The sequence below is a fragment of the Ovis aries genome, chromosome 1, assembly GCF_016772045.2.
Source record: "Ovis aries strain OAR_USU_Benz2616 breed Rambouillet chromosome 1, ARS-UI_Ramb_v3.0, whole genome shotgun sequence".
Lineage (NCBI taxonomy): Eukaryota > Metazoa > Chordata > Mammalia > Artiodactyla > Bovidae > Ovis > Ovis aries.
Genome location: NC_056054.1, coordinates 181,520,177 through 181,546,180, shown reverse-complemented (window position 1 = coordinate 181,546,180; position 26,004 = coordinate 181,520,177). Strand labels below are relative to the sequence as shown.

The 26,004-nt window shown below is 40.3% G+C and overlaps 1 protein-coding gene across 3 annotated transcripts in view; it reads left to right on the top strand.

Annotated features, from left to right (window-relative positions):
* LSAMP (limbic system associated membrane protein) overlaps window positions 1–26,004 on the top strand; it is a 708,470-nt gene that overhangs the window by 553,072 nt on the left and 129,394 nt on the right. The gene's annotated exons all lie outside the window — the stretch shown is intronic.

Below are 26,004 nucleotides of genomic sequence, written 5' to 3'. Positions count from 1 at the left end.
CTATTGAATCAGAATCTTATAGGAGGGAGGGGGAAGGCTGGAAAATGCATTTTAACAAGCACATTGGGAGTTTCTAGTACTCCAGTATTAAGATGATGAAATCAATCATGTTTATGGTGACAAGATGAAGCAAAGACAAAAGATGTGAGTGCAACTAGAAACATTACAGTTCAAATGCTGTATTGAAAACAGTGGAATACTTTTCGGAATGTTGCGCCCTCTTATAATACATATATATTCTCCACTATGTAATTACTTCTGTGACAGTGTGAGATAATTATCAGCTTATAGAGGAGAAGTGGTGACTCAGTCTTCATAGTCTGGCCTTGTCTGAGTTTTTACAGCTCTGACTTCTCATTAGAAATTCTTCATCTGGATTAACCAATAAAATTATGACTTTGATCATGGGAAATGTTAAATTTTTTTAAAGAAGCCAAGCTTTCATATAAGGGGCTTCCCAGATGGCTCAAGTGGTAAAGAATTTGCCTGCCAATGAAGGAGACACAGGAGATGTAGTTTTGATCCCTGGGTTGGGAAGATCCTTGGAGAAGGAAATGGCAACCCACTCCAGTACTCTTGCCTGGAGAATCTCATGGACAGAGGAGCCTGTTGGGCTACAGTTCATGGGGTTGCAAAGGGCTGAACACTAATAAGTGAGTGAGCACACACACAAGCTTTCATATAAAGGAGAAAGTAACAAAAACATATGCTTAAACTGGATAACATGATAGAACTCAAATGCAACACTAAATTTATTTGCAAAGCTATTTACTTTGTTTTTCTTTCCTTAACCTATCCTTCCATTTCTGTCTTTGAATAATGAAATCTATTATTTCTTCTTTCATCAATTAGCCAAATTACTGGTTCTCCTTTGCAGTTCAAAATGTACTAATATGTTCATTTTAGCAGAATTTATTAAATGAGTATCAAATTGCTGCACAACTAGTAGGGAAAATATAATGTAAAAATAGTAAAATAATTTTATAAAAGAAATAAACATTATCCTTCAGTAAGCAATCTGATATGGTAAAAGGAACATGATGCTGAATCCTAACAGTAAGGTCAATGCCTGCTTGCTTTGTTCTATTTCCTCTTCAGTTTTACTTTATATCTTTTTAAGATGGGGAAACTAAGACTGCGGCTTCACTGAAACATTTGTTGTTGTTTCAATCACATCAGTTCAGTTCAGATAAGTTCAGTTCAGTTCAGTTGCTTAGTCATATCTGACTCTGTGCAAACCCATGAATCACAGCACACCAGGCCTCCTTGTCCATCACCAACTCCCAGAGTTCACTCAAACACATGTCCATCGAGTCAGTGATACCAGCCATCTCATCCTCTGTTGTCCCTTTCTCCTCCTGCCCCCAATCCCTCCCAGCATCAGGGTCTTTTCCAATGAGTCAGCTCTTCATATGAGGTGGCCAAAGTACTGGAGTTTCAGCTTTAGCATCAGTCATTCCAATGAACATCGAGGACTGATCCTTTTAGGATGGACTGGTTGGACCTCCTTGCAGTCCAAGGGACTCTCAAGAGTCTTCTCCAACACCATAGTTCAAAAGCATCAATTCTTTGGCACTCAGCTTTCTTCACAGTCCAACTCTCACATCCAACTAGACGGACCTTTGTTGCCAAAGCAATGTCTCTGCTTTTTAATATGCTATCTAGGTTGGTCATAACTTTCCTGCCAAGGAATAAGCGTCTTTTAATTTCATGGCTGCAATCACTATCTGCAGTGATTTTGGAGCCCAAAAAAATAAAGTCTGATACTGTTTCAACTGTTTCCCCATCTATTTGCCACAAAGTGATGGGACCAGATGCCATGATCTTCGTTTTCTGAATGTGGCGCTTTAAGCCAACTTTTTCACTCTCCACTTTCACTTTCATCAAGAGGCTCTTTAGTTCTTCTTCACTTTCTGCCATAAGGGTGGTGTCATCTGCCTATTTGAGGTTATTGATATTTCTCCTGGCAATCTTGGTTCCAGCTTGTGCTTCCTCCAGCCCAGCATTTCTCATGATGTACTCTGCATAGAAGTTAAATAAGCAGGGTGACAATACATACAGACTTGACGTACTCCTTTTCCTATTTGGAACCAGTCTGTTGTTCCATGTCACATAGTCATGTCCTATTCTTTGTGACCCCATGGACTACAGCACACAAGGCCTCTTTGTCGTTGGCCCTCTCCCACAGTTTGCCCAAATTCATGTCCATTGAATTGGAGATGCTATCCAGTCATCTTATCCTCTGATACCCTCTTCTCCTTCTGCCGTCAATCTTTCCCAGCATCAGGGGCTTTCCCAATGAGTCAGCTGTTTGCATCAGATGACAAAAACACTGGAGTTTCAGCTTCAACATCAGTCCTTCCAATGAGTATTCAGGGTTGATTTCCCTTAAAATTGACCCCAAATTGGAAAATCAATGAAACAGAATGAAAACTACCAAGTTTACATATTCTTATAATAAATTAATATTTGTTCAGTGCCTGCTGTCCTTGTGCTAGAAATTTTTTTTAAAAGGCATGGTACTGAAGTGAATGGATTTAATATCTCAGACATGATACATTTACAGAAACAAGAAAATGCATTTCAGTCTGAATGGATGTTTTTTCAGATGTTTGTTTTGGTAGCCGTATGTAACTGCAGTTGTTCACATACTGAAAATCACTATTAATCTTTTCTCTATTTATGTGTCTACTTTTAATAAGATATATCTAGACAATTAAATTTTTATTATTCATCTTTCTTCTACCTGCATTTTTTGTTTTTTAAATCCTTTTATAAGTTGATAACTCATATTATTCAGGACTAATTTTGCCAAATATGGCATATATTGACATTTTGCTTAGCTAATGTGGTACATTCATGATTTAAGAGCATAAACACTATTTATAGCTTATTCAACATGTCATCTGATATAATAGTTCTTGGCTTTTTGTAAAATATTTTGGGAGATACTCATTATTGAAGGAATCTGATACAATAGGAAATCTAAATGTTTAGTCATTGGACAAGTTAGTTCAAACATGAAAATCGTATAAAAATATACATCCTGTAGACACTTCAGTATTTCAATGTATACAAATAAATGTATCCACTTATCTCTTGATTTGGTATCATAGTATTTTGTGAGTGTTGGTCTGCTGATTAGAGTTCAGTGTCATTTTTCCCTCATAAACCACATCCATAATAGATCCTCCTCAGTTTCCAGTTTTATATTATGTGCAGTGAAAACCTAGAGACCTTTGTAAAATAACCTGAATGCAGTATGTTTGCAGTTGCTTTTCTTCTTTTACAGTTGTCTTGCCCACATCCAACTTAACAATACTTTTTAAGCACCTTTCCTTTAGAGAATGTTTCCAATCTCTCTCTCTGTTTTAAAATAAATTCCTTTTAGTTTACATTAGAATTTGCTCTTCGTGTTCCATATTTTATAGATCTGACAAACACAAAGTGTCACCTTTATATCATTACAGCATAATTATTTTACTATCTGGAAAATCCTCTGTGCTCCACCTCACCATCCGTCCCCCAATCACTGATGCTCTTTCATCTCCATGGTTTTGCCATTTTCCAGAATGTCATAGAGTTGGCATCATATCACTCATGGACAGCATGTAGCCTTTCCAGACTGGCTTCTTTCTTTTGCATATCTTTCACATATGTATTTTAGTGGTCTATACAATATTAAGTTAAATTACTTAATTATAGTTACTAATACAACTGTGAGAAATAGGTTTGATAATAAACACAACCAGGTCATTATAAGCATACGACTTAACTGTGGAAGAAATAGGTAGCCATACAGTACTAGCCAATACCATTCAGCATGCAGTGGTCATCCCTTTCAACAGATGAACAGAGCATTAAGTAAGATGAAGGTGGTAAGTGGAATCTGATTAAGAGGTCAGCCACCGCATTTTAAAATTTGTATGTAATGTAAAACATTATATTTTTATGCTACCATATTTTCTTTTAAAATTGCAATTCACATAAAATTCAGTTCAGTTCAGTTCAGTCACTCAGTCGTGTCTGACTCTTTGCGACCCCATGAATCGCAGCATGCCAGGCCTCCCTGTCCATCACTAGTTGGGCACCTATTGACCTGCAGAGTTCCTCTTTCAGTATCCTATCATTTTGCCTTTTCATACTGTTCATGGGGTTCTCAGGGCAAGAATACTGAAGTGGTTTGCCATTCCCTTCTCCAGTAGACCACATTCTGTCAGACCTCTCCACCATGACCCGCCCTTCTTGGGTTGCCTCGCTGGCATGGCTTAGTTTCATTGAGTTAGACAAGGCTGTGGTCTTAGCACATAAAATTATATTGCACCAAACTATATTCTTTATTCACTGTTCCTAAAATTCCAGAAATCAATCCCAGGTGCTGCTGTTAATCATTTCAGTTCAGTTGCTCAGTCATATCGGACTCTTTGCAACCCCATGGACTACACCATGCCGGGCCTCCCTGTCCATCACCAACTCCCAGAGCTTACTCAAACTCATGTCCATTGAGTCAGTGATGCCATCCAGCCATCTCATCCTCTGTCGTCCCCTCCTCCTCCTGCCCTCAATCTTTCCCAGCATCAGGGTCTTTTCAAATGAGTCAGCTCTTCACATCAGGTGACCAAAGTATTGGAGTTTCAGCTTGAACGTCAGTCCTTCCAATGAACACTCAGGACTGATCTCCTGTAGCATGGACTGGTTGTATTTCCTTGCAGGCCAAGGGACTCTCAAGAGTCTTCTCCAATACCACAGTTCAAAAGCATCAATTCTTCGGTACTCAGCTTTCTTTATAGTCCAAATTTCTCATCCGTACATGACTACTGGAAAACCATAGCCTTGACCAGACGGACCTTTGTTAACAAAATAATGTCTCTGCTTTTTAATATGCTGTCTAGGTTGGTCATAACTTTCCTGCCAAGGAGTAAGCGTCTTTTAATTTCATGGCTGCAGTCACCATCTGCAGTGATTTTGGAGCCCCCCAAAATAAAGTCTGACATTGTTTCTACTGTTTCCCCATCTATTTGCCATGAAGTGATGGGACCAGTTGCCATGATCTTCGTTTTCTAAATGTGGAGCTTTAAGCCAACTTTTTCACTCTGCTCTTTCACTTTCATCAAGAGGCTGTTTAGTTCTTCTTCACTTTCTGCCATAAGGGTGGTGTCATCTGCATATCTGAGGTTATTAATATTTCTCCTGGCAGTCTTGATTCCAGCTTGTGCTTCCTCCAGCCCAGCTTTTCTCATGATGTACTCTGCATATAAGTTAAATAAGCAGGGTGACAGTATATAGCCTTGATGTACTCCTTTTCCTATTTGGAACCAGTCTGTTGTTCCATGTCCAGTTATAACTGTTGCTTCCTGACCTGCATACAGGTTTCTCAAGAGGCAGGTCAGGTGGTCTGGTATTCCCATCTCTTTCAGAATTTTCCACAGCTTATTGTGATCTACACAGTCAAAGGCTTTGGCATAGTCAATCAAGCAGAAATAGATGTTTTTCTGGAACTCTCTTGCTTTTTTGATGATCCAGCTGCTGTTAATAGTCTGGTAGAAAAAGTGGTAGGTTCTCCTCAAAGAAACATTTTATACAAAAAAGATAAAAAGTCAGTAAATAGATAAGACACACATTTTCAGTTTACATTATGCTTGTGCAAAGGGATCCAACCAATCCATTCTGAAGGAGATCAGCCCTGGGATTTCTTTGGAAGGAAAGATGCTAAAGCTGAAACTCCAGTACTTTGGCCACCTCATGCGAAGAGTTGACTCATTGGAAAAGACTCTGATGCTGGGAGGGATTGGGGGCAGGAGGAGAAGGGGATGACAGAGGATGAGATGGCTGGATGGCATCAGCAGCTTGATGAACATGAGTTTGGGTAAACTCTGGCAGTTGGTGATGGACAGGGAGGCCTGGCGTGCTGTGATTCATGGGGTTGCAAAGAGTCGGACATGACTGAGTAACTGAACTGAACTGAACTGTGATCTAAAACAGCTTGATGAATATTATTTCAGTGGTATCCTTAGGATAATACATAAATATCTGAAAGAGATACAACATGAGAAGCTTTAACTGAAATTTCTGATTATAGTTTATGTACTGAACTAATGACAACACCTATTAATTACAGTTTTGTCAAATACTGGAGTTACTCAGATCCAGTTTGCATAATTTCCTCAAATTTTCTTCCTGTGATCAGAATTTCCCTATAGTAGCTAATTTTAATGTAGCAACTCTCTGTGTATTACCTGAACCTAGAACTGTGCCCAGAGATATTGTAGAGCTTCAATAATTTTAAATGAGTTGAATACATTAATTTTGAACTAGACTTTTACTGTAGCTTAGTAATCTCCCCCGCATCCCTATCTCCCTCTTGCTGCTTTCCATTATCACCTAGGGGTCTCACCTATCCTCTTTTACCCTGGAGACTAGTAATAGGTCTTCGTCAACTCCCTGAAAAATCAAAACAAAAATGGCCTTTTATCATCACTCCAATTGTTTGTCCAGACCAAGATCAAAAGGAATCTGTCTAACACATCAGCTGTTGTTTTTCTGATGACTAACCTCAAGCAAGAAGATATTATTTTAGCAATAATATTGCTACAATAATAATGTTATCATTATCTCAACCAAACTAAACATTTAAAGCACAGTTGAATAGAACAAAACCAGTTGTTGCGTTTAATGATTTCCTCTTTCCATATATAAAGGACATCATTTAATGACCAGTGTATAAGAGGAAGGATTATTCATCTAATGTGCTAGATATGGTGTGACAGATAATAGATATTACTGAAATAAGTAAACCCAGGGAGGATCGAGTAGTTTTTCCAGAGTCCCACAAGCAGTATATGCCCAATCCAGGATTCTTTTTCCATGAAACCTGACTATTTTCAAAATGGTTTAATAAATAGTGAAGAAAAAAGCACCCAATTAACAGAGTCATGAAACACTCAAATTTGATTTCTGAAATGCCAGTGTCAGAAATTCAAGTCTGTGGCCTTGTTATTCTTGACTTACCATTTAAATATGACCTACAGAATCTTTGGCAGAACCCACTCTCCTGATGCAGGTGAAGATTCACATAAAATTAGTCTTTTAGCCTTCTCAGTTACCAAGTAATACTGCTCTCTGAAACAAACCTGATATATTTTAAGAAACAAAATACTTAAAGATACTGGAAGTGTTTTAGAAAAGTGTGGTTCTTACTGACTTCCAGTTCAATTTGCTTGTTTAGAGAGTTTGGATGTGACTTACAGAGAAGGTTGAAGACCTTGCCTGGTGGGTGTTCAATAAATGTTAATTGAACTGAATTGAATTGAGACCCAAGTTCAAATCCAATTTAATACCAAAATAGTGAAGGTTTGGTCAGATCACAAAGTCACAACTGATGGAATTGCCTGGGACAGGCATTATAGCATGTGTGGCGAGAAGAATAGAGAGGAGACTGGCAGGACACCTCGAATTATGTTTTGGGTCCTGAAGGAGTGCTATTTACAGCCAAGAAGTGTCATGACACCTTGCTAGCTTTTACAGATACTAAAACATTTTTGCTGTTTCTTGAAATCATCACAGTGTGAAAAATCCTCCTTTCCTACTACCCCAAAGACATCCTCCATCCTGGCATTCTGAGATGGTAGTCTTTTCTCATATAGAATACAGCAGGTGCAGACGTATGTCTCAGGATAAGAAAGGAATGAAGTGGGAACTATCCAACCCACTCCCTGTGAGAGAGGCCTTTTGACATCCCATCCCAAGGCAGCGGAGAAAGAGATGAAGAGAGAACTTGGTAGAAAATACCAGAGCCACCTGTCGGAGTCCATTTGGGCCACTCTAGCAAAATACCACAACCTGAGTGGCTTATAAACAGCAGAAACTTATTTATCACAGTCCTGGAAGCTGAGAAGTACAAAAATCAAGGTTCTGGAAGATCTGGTGTCTGATGAGAACCTGTTTCCTAGATAGCTATCTTTTTATTGCAGCCTCATATGGCAGAAAAGATGATGGAGTTCTCTAGGACCACTTTTATAAGGGCACTAATTATATTAAGGAAGGCTGATTCATCACCTAATCACCTCCCAGAGGCCCCACCTCCAAATTCCATCACTTGTCAGTTAGCATTTCAGCATCCAAATGGGGGCAGGGCACAACATTCAGACCGTAATGCCACCTATGGCTAATAGACTTCCATTCTGCGGGAACCAACAGTATGTGAAGCACAGGACACGTGCTCCGTCCACTGCCTCTTGAAAACCGTGAAGGTAAGATGGCAATTTGCCATTGTCGGTGGTTCTTTCCACTTGACTCTCTCAAGAGGCTCTTTATCCCACATCCCTTTCTCAGAAAGCAGAGAAATCATCTCTCGGGCCCTCTCATGCCTCCAGTTCATTCATCATCCTCAGAATCAAGACTTTCTTCCATCAGAAACTGAGCAAGGTGACAAAATTGCCTGTATTAAATGAACTTTACTTTCTCTGTTTCTTTCCTCCCTCGTTCCTATTCTGTTCTTTCCCACCACCCAAATAGGATATATCCAAAGAGTCTGGCCACATTATTATGGGTTGGAAGACAACTTCAAGGATTCTTATGCATTAAGCCAACAGAAAACACTTGTCTGGAAGTATAGTTTGATGATATAAAGAATTTGCTTCCATATTTTATTTATTGAATTACCTTTCTGTTTTCTTTTTCAAAATTATATTTAACATTCCAGAAACTGTCATTCTCTCCCCATGCCCACCCCCCCGCAATTGGTGAAATTTATGTATTTGGTCTCAATCCATGCCTTGCCCTTATTTCCAAATAAATCATTAGGTGCTCAGTTTTTGAAACTTTCTCTCTTAAAGCCTGACCAATTTTCTAATCCAATCTATCACGTATACACAATGTTTTCAATACCCTCCCCAAAATATACCCTCCCTTCCATGTAACAAGACAGGGAAAGCATAACATTTCCTAGCCGGAATTTTTTAAGAGGTTGTATCTAAAATCATTATTTTTAGAAAGTGGTGCAGAGGCCCATATAAGCCAATTAATTTGTCCCAGTCTGCACAGCTGGTCACTGACACACCCAGGACCATTACCTATATTGTTCCTATACACATGGGAACAGAGCCAGGCTTAAGTAATCTGTGCAGAAAATACAAGAAGTTATTTGACTTAATGTCAGAACACACACTCTATCTTCTCAAACTATTAGTTCATTAAATCCTGCTGTTTACTTACTACACTGTCTAAATTTCTCATGGCCTGAAGGTTCAAATAAAGTGTAGTATACTTGTGTCTTATATAGGGCATTCATTAAGTTCAATAACAATACTTTTAAAACATGGTGTAAACTACACATTTAAGGAAACCATTTGGGGGAATAAATTTAAGCTTCCAAGTTCCAAGGCCATATCTAAAAGATATGGAAGAATTATGCTTTCCATTGTAAAAACTTCCCACGAGCATACTGCTGGTTACTCAACCTACTGCTCCATCTTTCCTTTTTCCTCTCAGTGCCCACATTGTGAAAAGAATGGATTGTTTATTGTCCCTGCTTCCTTGGCCCATATTCATTCTACTTGCTGACTTCTGTCCCAAACTCTCTATTTCCTACCCAGAAAGTTACCAGCCCCCAGTGGCACATCCTCATTAATGACCCTGCAATTTATGACTTTGTTGACACTCCTCTTCTTGTCTTGTAGCACTTTGCCAAAGAAAGTTCTACCAACTCCTTAGATAGCTGTTCATCTCCTTGTCACCTGAATATAGAGATATTTCTTATCTCTATAATAAGAAATCTGCTAAGAAAATCTCTGGGCAGATTTTCTGCTACTGTCTTCTCTTTCTTCCAGGGCTGCTTTTAAGCCTATATAGTCCAGAGCTTAAAAATAGGCTGCTCTGAACTCTAGACATGAATTCCCTGCCTACTAATCATTTTATCTGGATGTCTAATGGATGCTTCAATTTCAACATGGTCAATAGATCTTTTTTTATGACAACTGGATTCTCTTAATATTAATAATTCTACCTCTACTCATTTAGTATTGATACTACCTTGATTCTTCTTTCTCCTTTGTTCCATAAATTTAGTCACCCACAAATCCTATTGATCTTTTCTCTGTATCAGCTTTCAACCCATCCCATCATTTCCATTGTCACCATTGTGACCGCTTACTTGAGCCGGAGCTATAGAATTCCACCTGGTCTTTCCCACTTCCAGTCTCTCCGACTCCAATCCGCTCAAGATTGCCACCACAGAATCCGAGTTTCCAATGCTCTGCTACTGTCGCTACATGACGTACAACCCTCGGTGGTTTCCCACTGCTGTCTTAGTAGAGTCCAAGCTCAGCTTGCCATGCATAGCCATGAGTTTCCCCATTCTTGTCTCGACTTAGATCATGCCCTTCTGTGCTCTAGCCCTCCTTGGCTACTCACCCTCATTCTCACTTCACTCACCCTGATTCTCCTGCTTGATTTTCTCCTTCTTCCTCTAAATCATTATCTGTTGAAGGACTGCTCAAGGGCTAATCCAGTTTCTCCTCCTTTCTTTGACAACGATGTTACCTCCTGTCTCCACTGTGTGCCCACTCTTCAGCATGGAGACTTATTGTCCAGTGCTTTTTCTCTTCATTTGAGATAAATCTATCTCTTTATTTTTCTCTTTATCTCTTCATTTATCTCTTCTTTCTTCAATTCTTTCTTCAATTTTTTTTTCTTTCTTCAATTTAATATGTGTTTCTTGGCCACTGCTCTCTTGTTTAGTGACTTGCACATTGTTAGTAATCAGAAAACATTTTTAATTAGATGACTATTCCTCTAGTCAAGGAAGCCATGAAATAGGTACAATTTTTGAGTGACTTCCATGTTAGAAAAGACTAAGAATTAATAAACATAGAATATCTAGAGATTATCTACAGTGTTACATGTTTTGATTTTTCCTCCAGATTTACTGTCCTATGATCTTCATAACATATAAATTGTACCATTTGTACAAAACAGAATCTGGGAGCTGCTTCTTTAGGCTTTAGCTTTAGCAATGAGCCATCTCTCCTTTCTATCCATAATTGGCTATTCAGTGATTTTGAAATTCATTCTGCAATCTTATCCCGCATCTGAGATTTTTTACATATTTTTCTCACTGCCTAGAATGACCTACACACTCTTTGAATGTATTAGTCACTCAGTCGTGCCCAACTCTTTGTGATGCCATGGACTGTAGCCCACCAGGCTCCTCTGTCCGTAGAATTTTTCAGGCAAGACTACTGGAGTGAGTTGCCATTTTCTCTTCCAGGGGATCTTCCCAACCCAGAGATCGAACCTGGGTCTCCTGCATTGCAAGCATATTCAAAAAATCAATTTGGGACCTCCCTGGTGGTCCACTGCTTAAGACTCCTCGCTTCCACTGCAGGGGTCATGAGTTTGATCCCTCGTTGAGGAACTAAGATCCTGCATGTTGCAGCATGGCCAAAATAAGTAAAAATAAAAAGACATCTACATTTAAAAATAGTACCAATTCAGGCCCAGCTAAAATTATAATTACCCTATAAAGTTTTTACCTGTCCATCAATTAGAATCACATAGAAGTTGAGATGTGGCACTGTGGACAGAAGACTCAGGCCCACAATTTTCACATTCTTCCTTATATTGTCTTTCTATAATTTAAACTCATGTCTGTCTCAACTATACATTGTATATTTCTATATACTATGCATTGTATATAGTCTCAACTATGCATTGTATATAGGTGTTCAAAGCCACACCTAATCTGTTTCACCTCAACATCCCCCACATATCCCCCCTCAGTGCTAGGTATATATTACTTGCTGTGTCTTAGGGTTTGAGTCATAAACTTTGGAGATAAATGAAAATGGGTTAAAATCTCCACTCTCCTACTTACTAGCACTTGGTTTGGTGGCAAGTTACTCAAATTTCTGAGCCTCAGTTCCTCCTTTAATAAACTTGAAGTAATAGTATTTCCTACCTCATGGCAATCAGCATGGGAATTTGTGTCAGTTGAGCTACATACTCAGAAGAATAGCTGTATGTTAGATATTCTAGGAATTTTCCTTGAAACCAATTCAAGTATTTGCATGGGAGATCCTTTCTAAAATTTTAAAGGTCAGTCGTGACAAGGAGAAAGGAGAGACATGAGGGTGGTGGGGAGGTGCTCTCAACAGGATCCTGTCTAGTCCAAGAGCTCATTCCTACCTGCAGTCTGACCCTGTGCCTCAGAGCATAAGAATCACTTTGATTCAAGCCCCTGACACTTGATTTCATTCTTCTCTTTGTGAAACAATCTCATTAGAGAAATCGTGCTGCTGTGAAAGCAGGTCACTCAGCTGGGGGCAGGCAAAGAAAGACTTGCTTGGCTTAGTCATGACCTCCATGAAAAGTGAAGTGTTAGTGAGGAGCCCTGGGATTTGCAGTGTGCCATGGCCAAGGTTTTCACCAGAGGCTGCTGGGAGTTTGGCCAGAAGGAAGAGTAATGAAGGGGTTGACTGAACTGCTGCAGTGGGTGTTAGCATCAGTTCTCCCATCCTGGTTAGTAATGAGCTCTCTCCACATCTGATGGGGAATCTGGAGTGGAAGGAGGAAGTGGGGTGCTGCCCAGGGTGATACTGGCAGTGATATATTTAGAATAACACCCAGCTGGGTCTGTCATCATCTGCGGTCAATGTTGACCTTATCGCACGTTCTGCAAGAAGTGTTCATTAAAGAACCTGGGGCTCACTTCAATTTAAGATATAAGTTTTTTGTCTTCTTGTCTTTATAAAATGTAAGGCAAATAATTCAGAATATGCACTAGAGATTTTCAGGCTTACATTCTCAACCTATGTATCTAGACCTAGAGCACCAGTTGACCTCCTGAAAAACAAGCGAGGAAGAGCCCCATGGTATCATGGTGATTAGGGGGAGAAAATTCCAAAGACAGAGGTAACTGTTAATCCCCTCTCATCTCTCATAGTGGAAAATGCAAAAGTTGAGATTTAAGCCACCAGTGAAATATTTTGAAGTATTTAAAGCCCTTCAAACCAAAAGATTCATGACATTTTATTGGTCTGTGTGCTGCTCAGTGACAGAAAGTTAAGAAATAGAGATAAGAAATGCTAATCCATTTAATTGGAGTAGGTTTTCTTCTTTCATATATTTCTCCTTTTACTTCTTGTAGACTGGGTTTCCCCATCTGATCTCCCTAGGCATCTACTGACCAGGAGACTGTCCTAACTAAGAAAGTCTCTCCTTGCTCTGGTAGCAAATTAATCACATATTATCCACTCCCTTCTCCAAGGGATCTTCCCAACCCAGGGATTGAACCCAGGTCTCCTACATTGCAGGTTGTTTCTTTACCAATTGTGCCACCAAGGAGTAAAATTATACTTAATCACAAAAGACTAACACCAAGGGTAGAATTTCAAGAAACTAGGGGGTGTAGGGATGGGGTAGGACGACCGCTTAGTCCTTTTAATTTCTCTTGAAGTTTAGTGTGCTTACTGCTGAGTCATAGACCTAGCCCTGTGTATCTCGGAATGAGCTCTTTTCTGCTTTTATGATATTATTTTTCTTTATGTAGCAAAGTCAGAATCTCATAGCATTTTAGTAGGAAAGGAATCTATAACCTACCTATTTCAAAGGTAAAACTTACTGATCTATGATTACATAACTAGTCAATGGCTGAGCTTCTGCAGAACACCAAATTCTTTAACTCTCAACCAAGGTTGGAGAAGACTCTTGAGAGTCCCTTGGACTGTATGGAAATCAAACCAGTCAATCCTAAAAGAAATCAACCATGAATATTCATTGGAAGGACTGATGCTAAAACTGAGGTTCCAATACTTTGGCCACTTGGTGCAAAGAGCCAACTTCTTAGGAAAATACCATGATGCTGGGAAAGATTGAAGGTAGGAGAAGGGGATGACAGAGGATGAGATGGTCAGATGGCATCACTGGCTCAAAAGACATGTGTTTGAGCAAGTGCCAGTAGTTGGTGAAGGACAGGGAAGCTTGGCATGCTGCAGTCCATGGGGTCACAGAGTCGGGCACGACTGAGCGACTGAACAATAACAAATACCATGTGTGTATTTTCACCTACCTTCTCAGTATATCTAGATGTTTCCTCCTCAGAGCCACCACCGTGAAACTAAGGAAGAGGATTGCTTTGCATTTTCACTCACTCTTCTGTGCAGAATATCGTTAGTTGAAATACCACCTATTTGAGGACTGAGGCCTGAGGTCTGTGATAATGTCACAAGTACAGTCCCATGTAGCCTCATTAATTTGTCCATGTTTATAGCCCTCACCGATGCTTATAGACTCTCCTTCCTTTCTCTTGAAGGTTCTATGGTTCTCCTCCAGACATCAGGGTTATGTTTTGTTTTACTATTCTGCCATGCTTTCCTTAGTTAGTTAATTACCTTTACTCTCCAATAGGGGCACTAGATTACTAAGAGGTTTTCCTGGTGGGGCTTAGGGACACCCCTTCATCTGGTTATATTCATAGTCCACATTAATCAGGCAAGATATTTGTAGAATATTATTACAGGTAAAAGGAGGCCATGTTCAACCTCCTGTTATATACAAGCAGAATCTCAAAAATCTGCCTAGTAAATCCTAAGTGAAATAGGGCACAGAGGCACATTAACATCCCAACCTTCATGACAATAGTCTTTTCACACTGCAAATCCTTGCCTTTGAATTCTTCTCTCTGCCCTTAACACCTCAGATGAAAATACATTAACATTTGCTCAGGATCCTCATTTTCTCTCCATTTCCTTTCACTGGCCTGTGAACTGAGATCCATGGTTACAGAGTATAACTGATACATCCTGGGATCAAGTTTATGAATATTCTGGACTCATTCTTCCTCTTTCTCTCACCCTTCTCCTGTACACCGCCTCTCCCCAGCAGCCCCTTTATACCTCTCCTCACCCTCCCACCCCCACCTCCCACAGTCCCTCGGTTGCCACATGTCTGTTTTTCCCAAAGGTCCTATGACTTATCACTTTACAGGATTTAAGAAATCCTGTAAAACAAATCCAGAGATTCACAATATGCACTAAACATTGTGCAAAAAGCTCCCATCTTCCCCCAAATCTCTGATTTCCATTAAACGAATATAATAATGTCATAAACTTATTTTATGTCTCACATTTACATATTAGCAAAGGAAATCTGGTACAAGCCTTTTTGATCACCCACAGTCTTTATTCACAGGATTCTTATCATAAGGGGCTTCCCAGGTGCTGCAGTGGTATAGAATCTGCCTGCCAATGCAGGAGACACAGGAGATGTGGGTTTGACCCCTGGGTCAGGAAGATCCCCTGGAGGAGGGCATGGAAACCCACTCCAGCATTCTTGCCTGGAGAATCCCATAGACAGAGGAGCCTGGCAGGCTACAGTCTGTGGGGTCGCAGAGTCGGACACAGTTCAGCACACAAGTATGCACACATTCTTATCACTGACTTTTCATAGCTGCACTGCGAGCTAGTTAGGACTATCTTCTCTTGATTTTGCCTCCTTCAAGAACTCATTGAGGCCTTCTATACACAGTGGTACATGCTTTTTGAGTAAATTAATCATTGAAGAAGGAAAACAAATGTGAACACAAGCTATGAAGTCCAAAGGATCAGGGATTCCCAAGTTGCTTCATTGGATGAGAATTGCTAAGTGAACTCTTTCCTGGATTTTATTTAACACATCCCTCATTCATTTTGCCATGCAACACATGTTTATTATGTATTGTTTTGTATACTATATGCTAGACACTCCTCTGCTCATGAGCAATACATCTTCAAACAAAACAAAGATGCTTTGCTGTCCTCATAAATGTTCTAATAGGAGGAGCTGTTGTGGGAAGACAGATAGTTAATTAGATACAATAAATAAAATTTAAAAACATTTTCAGGCAAAGAGTAACTGAAAGAGTGAAAAATATGGAGCAGGATAATGGTTTCAGAAATATGTGGAGAGGGTGAGATTGCTGTTTTAAACAGGGTTGCCAAATCAGACTCACTGAGAAGGTGAGATTTGAGTAGGGACTTGAAATAGGGGAGGGAAGGAGTCAGGTGGCCTCTGGAGGAAGACCTTCTAGGCAAAGAGTGCAATCAGTGCAAAGCCCTGAAGTCAGGACATGCCTGGTGTGTTGAAGGAAGAGCAGGAAGGTCAGTGTGGCCCAAGAAGAGTGAGCAAGGGTGAGTAGCAGCAGAGGAACAAGGCGAAGACAAAGAATTAAGGGCAGGAGGCATGCAGATGCTTCTCTTCAAGAATGTGATAGTATATGACCACGGTTGAGTAGAGGGGCACTAGTTCTCTTTTTGTGAAAGAAGAAAAAGTACCTTCTGGGAATGGATGGACAGGCAGCAAGCTGCTGTGTGTGGGATGCAGGGAGAAGGAGAAAGGCATAGAAAGCAGCAGTTTACAAATGCTCACACAGATCCTTCAAATAACATCTGTTATTTCAGAGTGTGGTGAATATTTCAACAAGTCAGCTGCCATTGCCAGCTTCTCAGCAGGCTGTTTCACTCCAGTGCTCTCTAGTTCCTCCTTAATTCTGCTGTCTTTTATGCCTGTTCTCTCCTCTTCATCTTTGCCATCCCCTATGTCATCTTTGTGGCTGGAAAGAAACTTTTGAGATCAGCCTTACATGTGATACGTGACTGACCCCAAAGCATCCTCAAAAAACGTGGTCTAGCATCTGCTTTAATAACTTCTCCAGTGGGGAGGAGGGTGGGTTGTCATTCAATCTGTCAATCAAACCATCAATCATCAAGCCCTCATTCATGAAGTTTCTCCTCATTAATTTAACATGTATTTGTTGAACATTCATGATTCCCTAGGCTTTATTCAGAGAAGGCAATGGCACCCCACTCCAGTACTCTTGCCTGGAAAATCCCATGGACGGAGGAGCCTGGTGGGCTGCAGTCCATGGGGTCTCGAAGAGTCAGACATGACTGAGAGACTTCCCTTTCACTTTTCACTTTCATGCATTGGAGAAGGAAATGGCAACCCACTCCCATCTTCTTGCCTGGAGAATCCCAGGGATAGGGGAGCCTGGTGGGCTGCCTTCTATGGGGTCGCACAGTGTCGGACACGCCTGAAGCGACTTAGCAGCAGCAGCAGGCTTTATTCTAAGCCATGACTAGACGACAGAGAATAAGACAAAGTCACAGTTCTCATGGAACCTATATTCTAGTGGCAAAGTGACCCATAGAGAGATATACAAATAGAATTTCCTAAAGAGCAATACAAAAAAGAAAAACAAAAACAAAAACAAAACAGTGATGGGAGAATAGGAGATGGGCCTGTCTTAGATCTGAGTGAAGTGAGGCAGCCAAACTTTCAGAAATCTAGAGAATAATGTTCTAGGTAGAGAGAACAGTAAGTGCAAAGGCCTGGAGTCAATAAATTAACTTTTAGCATGTACCAGGGCTTGTATTTCATAGCAAGGCAGTGGCTCTTGGTTTGGAATGCACATCCTCACCCCTATGGAACAATTCAGGACTTCAGAGGAGCATACCCCTGGAAAACCTAAATCAAAATCTCTGGTGATGGGAGTTAAAATATGCCTGTTTTTTCAAAAGGCTCCACCAGATGTTCAACCATATTGAAGAACCATTACATTAGTGATCCAGCTGTAAACACAACACACATTTTCTCTGTCCTGACAGAACTGTGTTAGGTGAACTCCCAGTGCTAGGTATTCGCTTATATATATATATGTATATGCTTGTTCAAAACCCATTTCCCTGTGACTTCCTGTCCTTTGCCCTTATGTCCTCTGGGACTATGAAGAAGTTCAATAGCACTTGAATGTGGCAGTCCTCCAGGTATTAGAAGACAGCACTTTTTCTTGAGCCCTCTGTATAAAAGATGAAGTCATTATCATCCCAGTCACTGTCATTTAGACATGTTCCAAGTGCTCATGTTGCTTCTTAAGTGCAGTGCCCAGAATTAGCACAGCATTGCCCATGGCCGTGGAGGCAGCCCCGCTCATCTCCAGGCACCTGTTTTCCTCATTGCTTCATACATCTCACACAGTGTTCAGCACATTCCCTCACAAGTTTCTCTTTTTAATGAATTCTAGGATGTACTGTGATACCTCTCTGTGATTTTCTTTGTATCTTATGCATTTATAATGTGTGTTGCCCAGTTCTCTTTCATGATTTTGGCCTTCGGATCTACCATTGTCCCCAAAGCCTGATTAAATGCATCTGGTTTGCCTTATGAAGACCCTCTCATCGATTCAGCATCTCTTCCTGTTTTTCTACACTATGCCCATCAACATCCTCTATCAATTCATAAATAATATTATTCAGAAAAATGTTGATTGACCCAATTAACTGGAACACTCAATCAGCAGCATTCCACTTTTAGAATAAAAAGCAAAATTTAAAATAAATGAGCAAATAACTGAAAGTTTAATTAAGAAGAACTTTCAGGGTATGTTTCAGGGTCAGTTCACATTAGCTACATTATATAATGTTGGCAATGTCTCTAGCCTATATTGTACAGGTTGCAATTATCAAAACAAATCTAGTTTTTTCCATGACAATTGATACTTACCAAGGAAGGCAAGCCCTCCCCTTATGCTGGGTCCTGGGGCAAAATTGAAAATGCCCATAACATAATATATATATAAAGCTACAAATCAAGCTTTCTTTTAAAAAAAAAAGCCTATCCTCTAACTTATAAAATTACTTTTAAAGGCAATGAAGCCAAGTCTGAATTAAAGTTCTTGAATACCTCAGAATTCTGTGCCAGAATATGGTGGTGTTAAGAGCTGAATCCTGGATCCTGGCTCAGAGCCCATTCCTCTCTTCTTTCCACATTTGGCTTTGTCTAATAGCACAGGCAGCCTTCTGAACACGTGTGCAGATACCCTGGCCCTTGTGTCCAAGATCCATAGGTACTCCCCATAAACAGTCGTCTCTTGTCTACCACCTGAATTTACAAATACACAAACCTGAGACATGGCATACCCTCCAAAGAATGGACTGGGAGGAAGCCCAGGCACAGCCAGGGAGCAGATCAGGAGCTATGTGGCAGGGGATTGGAGAGTCCCATATACCTAGAACATGGTCTAGAAGGTTATGGAGTAGATACTGGCTGTGGGAAAACATGCCCCATTAGTCTCATGGATTCTTTGTCGCATGAGAAGGAGAAGGGCCAGAACAGGGCCTGCTGAGGTGTAAGACCCACATCAGAGGATTCCCTAGCCTGAGTCTAAGTGCAAGACAGAACTAACAGAGAAGGAGTAGGACTTTATGTTTTAGAAGGATTTTAGTTGCAAGGAACAAATTAAAATGGGTTTCTAGTTAACATCAATTTGGGCCAACATTTATTCATGGATAATTTCTAATGTTCTTTAAAAGGTACTATACCTTCCTAAAAGACTTCCTATTATACCTTCTTAAGACATTCAATGATGAATTTTAGAAAAAAAATAACAAGAGAAAATGCGTCCTGCTTCATCAGCATAGGTAATATTTAATGAAATAATCTTTCAAGATTGCCTTCCACCTGAACCAAAATGAGGCAGTATCTTCACTCTTTCTAAAATGCTAAGTGACTTTGGAGAAGTCAGTTTATTCCTCTAGTAAATGAGAAACAACAATGCTTGGGCAATCTGTAATGTGTACTTAGTTGCTCAGTTGTGTCTGATTCTTTGTGACACTTTGGACTATAGACTGCCAGGCTCCTCTGTCCTTGGGATTTTTCAGGCAAGAATACTGGCGTGAGTTGTCATTTCCTCCTCCAAGGGATTTTCCCGTCCCAAGGATCAAACCTGCATCTCCTGCATTGCAGGTTGATTCTTTACCTGCTGAGTCATCAGTGAAGCCCCTGGGCAATCAGTAAGTTTCCTCTCAATTTCAACATTGTCTTTGCCATGCTTATACATTCACTGTTTTAGAGCCATCCAGAACAAATCCACTGACATTTCATTCTGGCTGAGAATTTTAGTCAAGATCAAAAAATTCAAATTAAGAAAGAATAAAACTTTATGATCTCTTGCTAACGTAAAATTGAAATCAAGTTTCATGGAAATTCCAGGAAAGCAGCATGTCTACCCTATACAATTCATTTGGCAGACATTTAACAAGCACCTCATGCCAGTCACCTTGCTGGATATGGACAGAAAACAAAAAGGATAAGTGTCAGGAATAGAAACACAGATCAGTTTAGGTTGTTCCCTTCTCCTGAAGAAGTTCTAAAACAGGTAATGCTGAAATCTAAATCTATTATGATACTATGTGGTATGGATTTTAAAGTAAAAATGAAAAAAGTGCTATGAATATTTTAGCAGGTTTTGTGTGTGTGTGTTATTTACAGTAATGACATTAAGACTTCTTCTGGAAAACTAAGTAGAAGTTCACTGAGTGGAAAGGGAAGGAAAAGCCATTCCAGGCAGAAGATATACCACACAAAAGCATGATGTGTTCAGTAAATAGTGCAAATGTTCAGTAAATAGTTCAAATGTTCAGTAAAGTAAAAGATGATTCTGATAATAGTAATAGCCAAGTAAACATATTGGACATATACTACATATAAGAATTATGCGTAGCACTTCACATAGATTATCTCAATAAGAGAGAGAAGTGATATTGGCAAGATCACAGAATAAGAAGTCCCAGTCCTTGTTGCCCCAGAGAAATACTGATTTAACAATGATATAGGAACCAAATATGTTTCTGAGAATTCTAGAATCCAAGTAAGAAATTTCAGCACCCCAGGTGAATATAAAGCCAAGAACAGTGGCATTGAAACAGGTAAGAAAAGCCATTTTATCTGCATCACCCCTTCTCCCAAGCTGATCCAGCTCTGCACAGGGAAAGAATGTACCACCTTGGAACTTCTTCCTCAGCAGAATGAAAAGAGTAGCAGTCCAATGCTCCACCTTGTTAGAAGGCTGCCTGAGGGACTAGTTTCTGTTTCAGTCCACCTAAAGTGCCCACAGAACAGACATAGTTTGGATGCTGGAAGGACACTGAGAACAAAGAGGTGGGATGACTTGCCATGGCTGGCACAGCTCATCATGATTGGGAAAAGGCAGCAACTCAGGACTTCTTCTTTGGGAGGGAAGCAGAGGAGTGGAGCATGTATCCGTCATTCTAGCTTTTGGGAGTGACTGACTCTGTTCTCTTGACACTGGGCCTTGATGGGAACCAGCTGAATTTGGATGCTTTGTGAATGCTGACAAGAATAGTACATTTCTGCTGCTGCTGCTAAGTCGCTTCAGTCGTGTCCGACTCTATGTGACCCCATAGACGGCACCCCACCAGGCTCCCCCATCCCTGGGATTCTCCAGGCAAGAACACTGGAGTGGGTTGCCATTTCCTTCTCCAATGCATGAAAGTGAAAATGAAGTCACTCAGTCGTGTCCAACTTGTAGCGACCTCATGGACTGCAGCCTACCAGGCTCCTCCGTCCATGGGATTTTCCAGGCAAGAGTACTGGAGTGTGTTGCCATTGCCTTCTCCAGAATAGTACATTAGGTGCTATAAAACAAGATAATTTGCAGTGCCACAGAAAGACGCCAGGGGGAGGAAGAGATTATAAACTCCCCAGGTTGTGGGGGTGGGGCTGATGGAGGTGGGAAACAGCATGCTCTTCTCGCTAAATAGCACAAGGGAAAACACACACACACACACACACACACACACACACACACACACACACCAAACAATTAAAAATGGGCATGTCTCCAAAAAAGACACACAAATGGCCAATATGTATATGAAATGATCAACGTTATTATCAAAATCACGATGAAATATAACCTGATGCTTACTAGGCTGGCAACTAGAAACAAAACAAAAACAAGTGTTGGAGTGGATGAGGAGAAATTGGAACCTGTGCACTGTTGGTGGAAATGTGATTGGTTTAGCTAATATGATAGAACAGTGTGGCAGATCCTCAGAAAATTAAAACTAGGACTACCATATGACCCAGTAATCTCATTTCTGGATATGCATCCAAAAGAATTGCAATCAAGATCTCTAAGACATATTTGCATTCCCATGTTCATTGCAGTAATATTGTTAGTAGACAGAGATGGGAACAATCTAATGTTCAGCAATAGTTGAATGTATAAAGAAAATGTGACATATATATAATGGGACATCATTCAGCCATGAAAAAGAAGGACATCTTGTCATATGCTGCAACATAGGTGAACCTTGAGGTCATTTTGAAGCATGAAATAAACCAGTCACAGAAGGATGAGTACTGCATTGCTTCACTTATATTTCTGAAGTAGTTAGATCCATAGAAACAGAATATCCATGTATATAGTAAAAAAACAAAAACAAAAACAAAACCTACTTATAACTTCCCTGGTGGCTCAGAGGTTAAAGCGTCTGCCTCCAATGCGGGAGACCCGGGTTCGATCCCTGGGTCGGGAAGATCCCCTGGAGAAGGAAATGGTAACCCACTCCAGTATTCTTGCCTGGAGAATCCCATGGGTGGAGAAGCCTGGTAGGCTACAGTCCACAGGGTCACAAAGAGTCGGACACGACTGAGCGACTTCACTTACTTACTTACTTACTTACTTACTTATAACTTAGAGTCAGCTCTCTCTATATGTGGTTCTAACATGTCCACAGTTCTGCAGCCACAGATTCAACCAAATATGGATCATGTAGTACTACTGTGTGTGCATGCTCAGTCGTGTCTGCCTCTTTGTGACCCTATGGACTGTAGCCCACCAGACTCTTCTGTCCATAGAGTTCCATAGGCGAGAATACTGGAGTGGGTTGCCATTTCCTCCTCCAGGGGGTCTTCCAGACCCAGAGATTGAACCCAGATGTCTCCTGCATCTGCTGTATTGGCAAGCAGATTCTTTACCACTGCACCACAGGGAAAGCCCAAGTAATACTGTAGTATTTACTATTGAAGAAAATTCCTATATATGTAGACCCATGCTATTCAACCTATGTTGTTCTAGGGTCAGCTGTAGAACAGTGCTTGCCAGTGGTTGGGGGGAAGGAGGAACGAGAGTGTTAGTATTCAATGAATGTAGTTTCAGTTGTGCAAGATGAAAATGTTCTAGAGAGCTGCTGTACAAAAGTGTGCTTATAGTTAAGTATTAAGTATTAGTCGCTCAGTCATGCCCGACTCTTTGCAACCCCATGGACTGCAGCCCACCAGGCTCCACTGTCCATGAGATTTTCCAGGCAAGGATACTGGAGTGGGTTGCCATTTCCTTCTCCAGGGGATCTTCCCAACCCAGGGTTTGAGCTCGGGTTTCCTGCACTGCAGGCAGATCCTTTACTGATAGTTAAAACTACTCCAAAAAGACTTACAATGACCCTATAAACAACTGTTACTGTCTCTGCTATTGCAGATGAGAATTCTGAGGCTTAGGCAAAATTTTTCCAGAGTCTCATAGCTAGCAAACTCCCAGCATCAGAGTCTTTTCCAATGAGTCAACTCTTCGCATGAGGTGGCCAAACTACTGGAGTTTCAGCTTCAGCATCATTCCCTCCAAAGAAATCCCAGGGCTGATCTCCTTCAGAATAGACTGGTTGGATCTCCTTGCAGTCCAAGGGACTCGCAAGAGTCTTCTCCAACACCACAGTTCAAAAGCATCGATTCTTTGGCACTCAGCCTTCTTCACAGTCCAACTCTCACATCCATACATGACTACTGGAAAACCATAGTCTTGACTAGACCGACCTTTGTTGGCAAAGTAATGTCTCTGCTTATGAATATGCTATCTAGGTTGGTCATAACTTTTTTTCTAAGGAGTAAGCACCTTTTAATTTCATGGCTGCAGTCACCATCTGCAGTGATTTTAGAGCCCCCCAAATGAAGTCTGACACTGTTTCCACTGTTTCCCCATCTATTTCCCATGAAGTGATTGGACCGGATGCCATGATCTTCATTTTCTGAATGTTGAGCTTTAAGCCAACTTTTTCACTCTCCTCTTTCACTTTCATCAAGAGGCTGTTTAGTTCCTCTTCACTTTCTGCCATAAGGGTGGTGTCATCTGCATATCTGAGGTTATTGATATTTCTCCCAGCAGTCTTGATTCCAGTTTGTGTTGTGCATACTTAACCCAAAACGGCCCTCTAGAATTGTAGTGGAAAGCAAAGTGTTGGCCAACATAACTCTGGCCTGTTATGAGGCAGTTATATCTGTCTTTCTGAGCTGATCTGGTCAAGCTACTTTAACTATATATATTTTGAGTCTGGTAAGCACAATAAAGAAAGGTCACCTGCAACTTTTTCCCTCAAGGCTAAATGAACCCAGGTGTATAGAAACACGACTCTGAATGGATTGTGTTGGCATTAATTTGTAGATTCAGAAAACTAAATATAGAATGTCCTATTGATAGCCCAGCATCGAACAGAACAGTTGGGGAAAAAAATTGCAGAAATTTTTAAGTACTGTGTTGCCTGTCCTACAGGAAATAAGGAAACATCAACTCTTCTGGGGCAGATAATTCACCTCTTTTCACCTAGCTTGAGAGACACTGTAGATTGTGTTAAGTTTGTGAGACTAAATTAGATAATACATATAAAGAGTTTAACACAATGATTGACATGTAGAAAGCACTAAAATGATTGGTAGCTCTTATCTAATCTGGTCAAATTTAACTCATTCAAAACAAATTGTGAGGCAGTTAAGAATACCCCCCTCCCATCTCTTTGAGCCATAAGCACCATGGAAATAGGGACAAAATGCTATCTTTTGGAATCTCATCCCAAATCTAAAAATAAAGCCATCTGGGGATTTATTCTGAGCAAAGCAGCCACTGAGGGTGGCAGTTCATCATCACCCTGCCAAAGCCATAGTCAGGGCCAGAATAATTGCTCCAACTGTGGGCTATTCCTATGCCCTTCATCACAGCTATGCCGGTAGGAGACTAATGTAGGTGAAAGTCTTGGCCAGACACAACATAAAAAGCCCTCCCCCCACATCTCAAATTTAAGCAGGCTATCCTAAGAGGTTATCATGATCTCAGAAAGTGTCCCTTGCATGACTGAATTGGGATTTGTTTTACTGAAGGAACAGATAATGTCATGCCTAATAACATCATTCATTTCTCAGTTTCGAGAGAAATCTTTGAGCATTTGATTTCACTAGGTTTTTTTTTTTTTTTTTTTTGCCATGGCAAGGAAGAATAATCCTAAGCTTTGCATTGCTTGGAATAGTGTGATCTTATCCTAGATCTGTGCTGGTAATATCCCTACATAAGAATCCACCAACAGACCTGGGGTCTTAATGGCACTCAAAGAATAAAACTGTTTCTTTGTCCTCTGCTAACAGTCAATGACCACTGACCTGTACGATCAGAGAGCTGGAGAGGTCAGCAGATAGAAATGTGCAGTTGAAAATAACCTCTGTCTACAGCCACGGTGTTAGCTACAGGTTCTACTTTGTTTCTTATTTTTCACTGAACAGTCCTTGCATTTTGAAGACTGCATCAGTTTGGAACAGGAGGTGCTCTTAGGAAATAATAATATATAATTAAAATCTCTCTGATAAAGAGAAATAATTTTTCTATTCAGAGAAGTTGCCGAGGCAGCAGATTTTCAGTCATTAGCATGTTTGTAAGGTTAATGTACTGTACCTAATAAAATAAATAGTTTTATAAATGTTCAGGCAAATTGTAAAAATGGGAAAAGTGAAGAAAATTTCATTCCATTTTGAATATCCAATAAATACCAAATTAACCCTTCTTCCTACTGGGGATACTATTCTTAAACAAAGCAAGCTTTCAGATATTTAGTAGTTATGATGAACTTGAAAAATGTGTTTTTAACAGTGTTTAGTAGAATGAGGAAGATGAGAAAAAAGTGATAAGAGAATATGAAAAATATATAGTGACCTTTATTAATAGTGCCCAACAAAGAAACCTGGGTTATGTAGTTTCTGAAGATGGAAAAAATAAACTGGAAATATGTTTTAGACGTATCAGGAAGGAACAGGGGTTGGTGATAACACAACATGGGCGCTACCTCCAGAAAAGTGATGAAGAAGAAATCACTGAGAGACTTGTCCTGTTGCTGTGATCCCAGGATTGAAGTG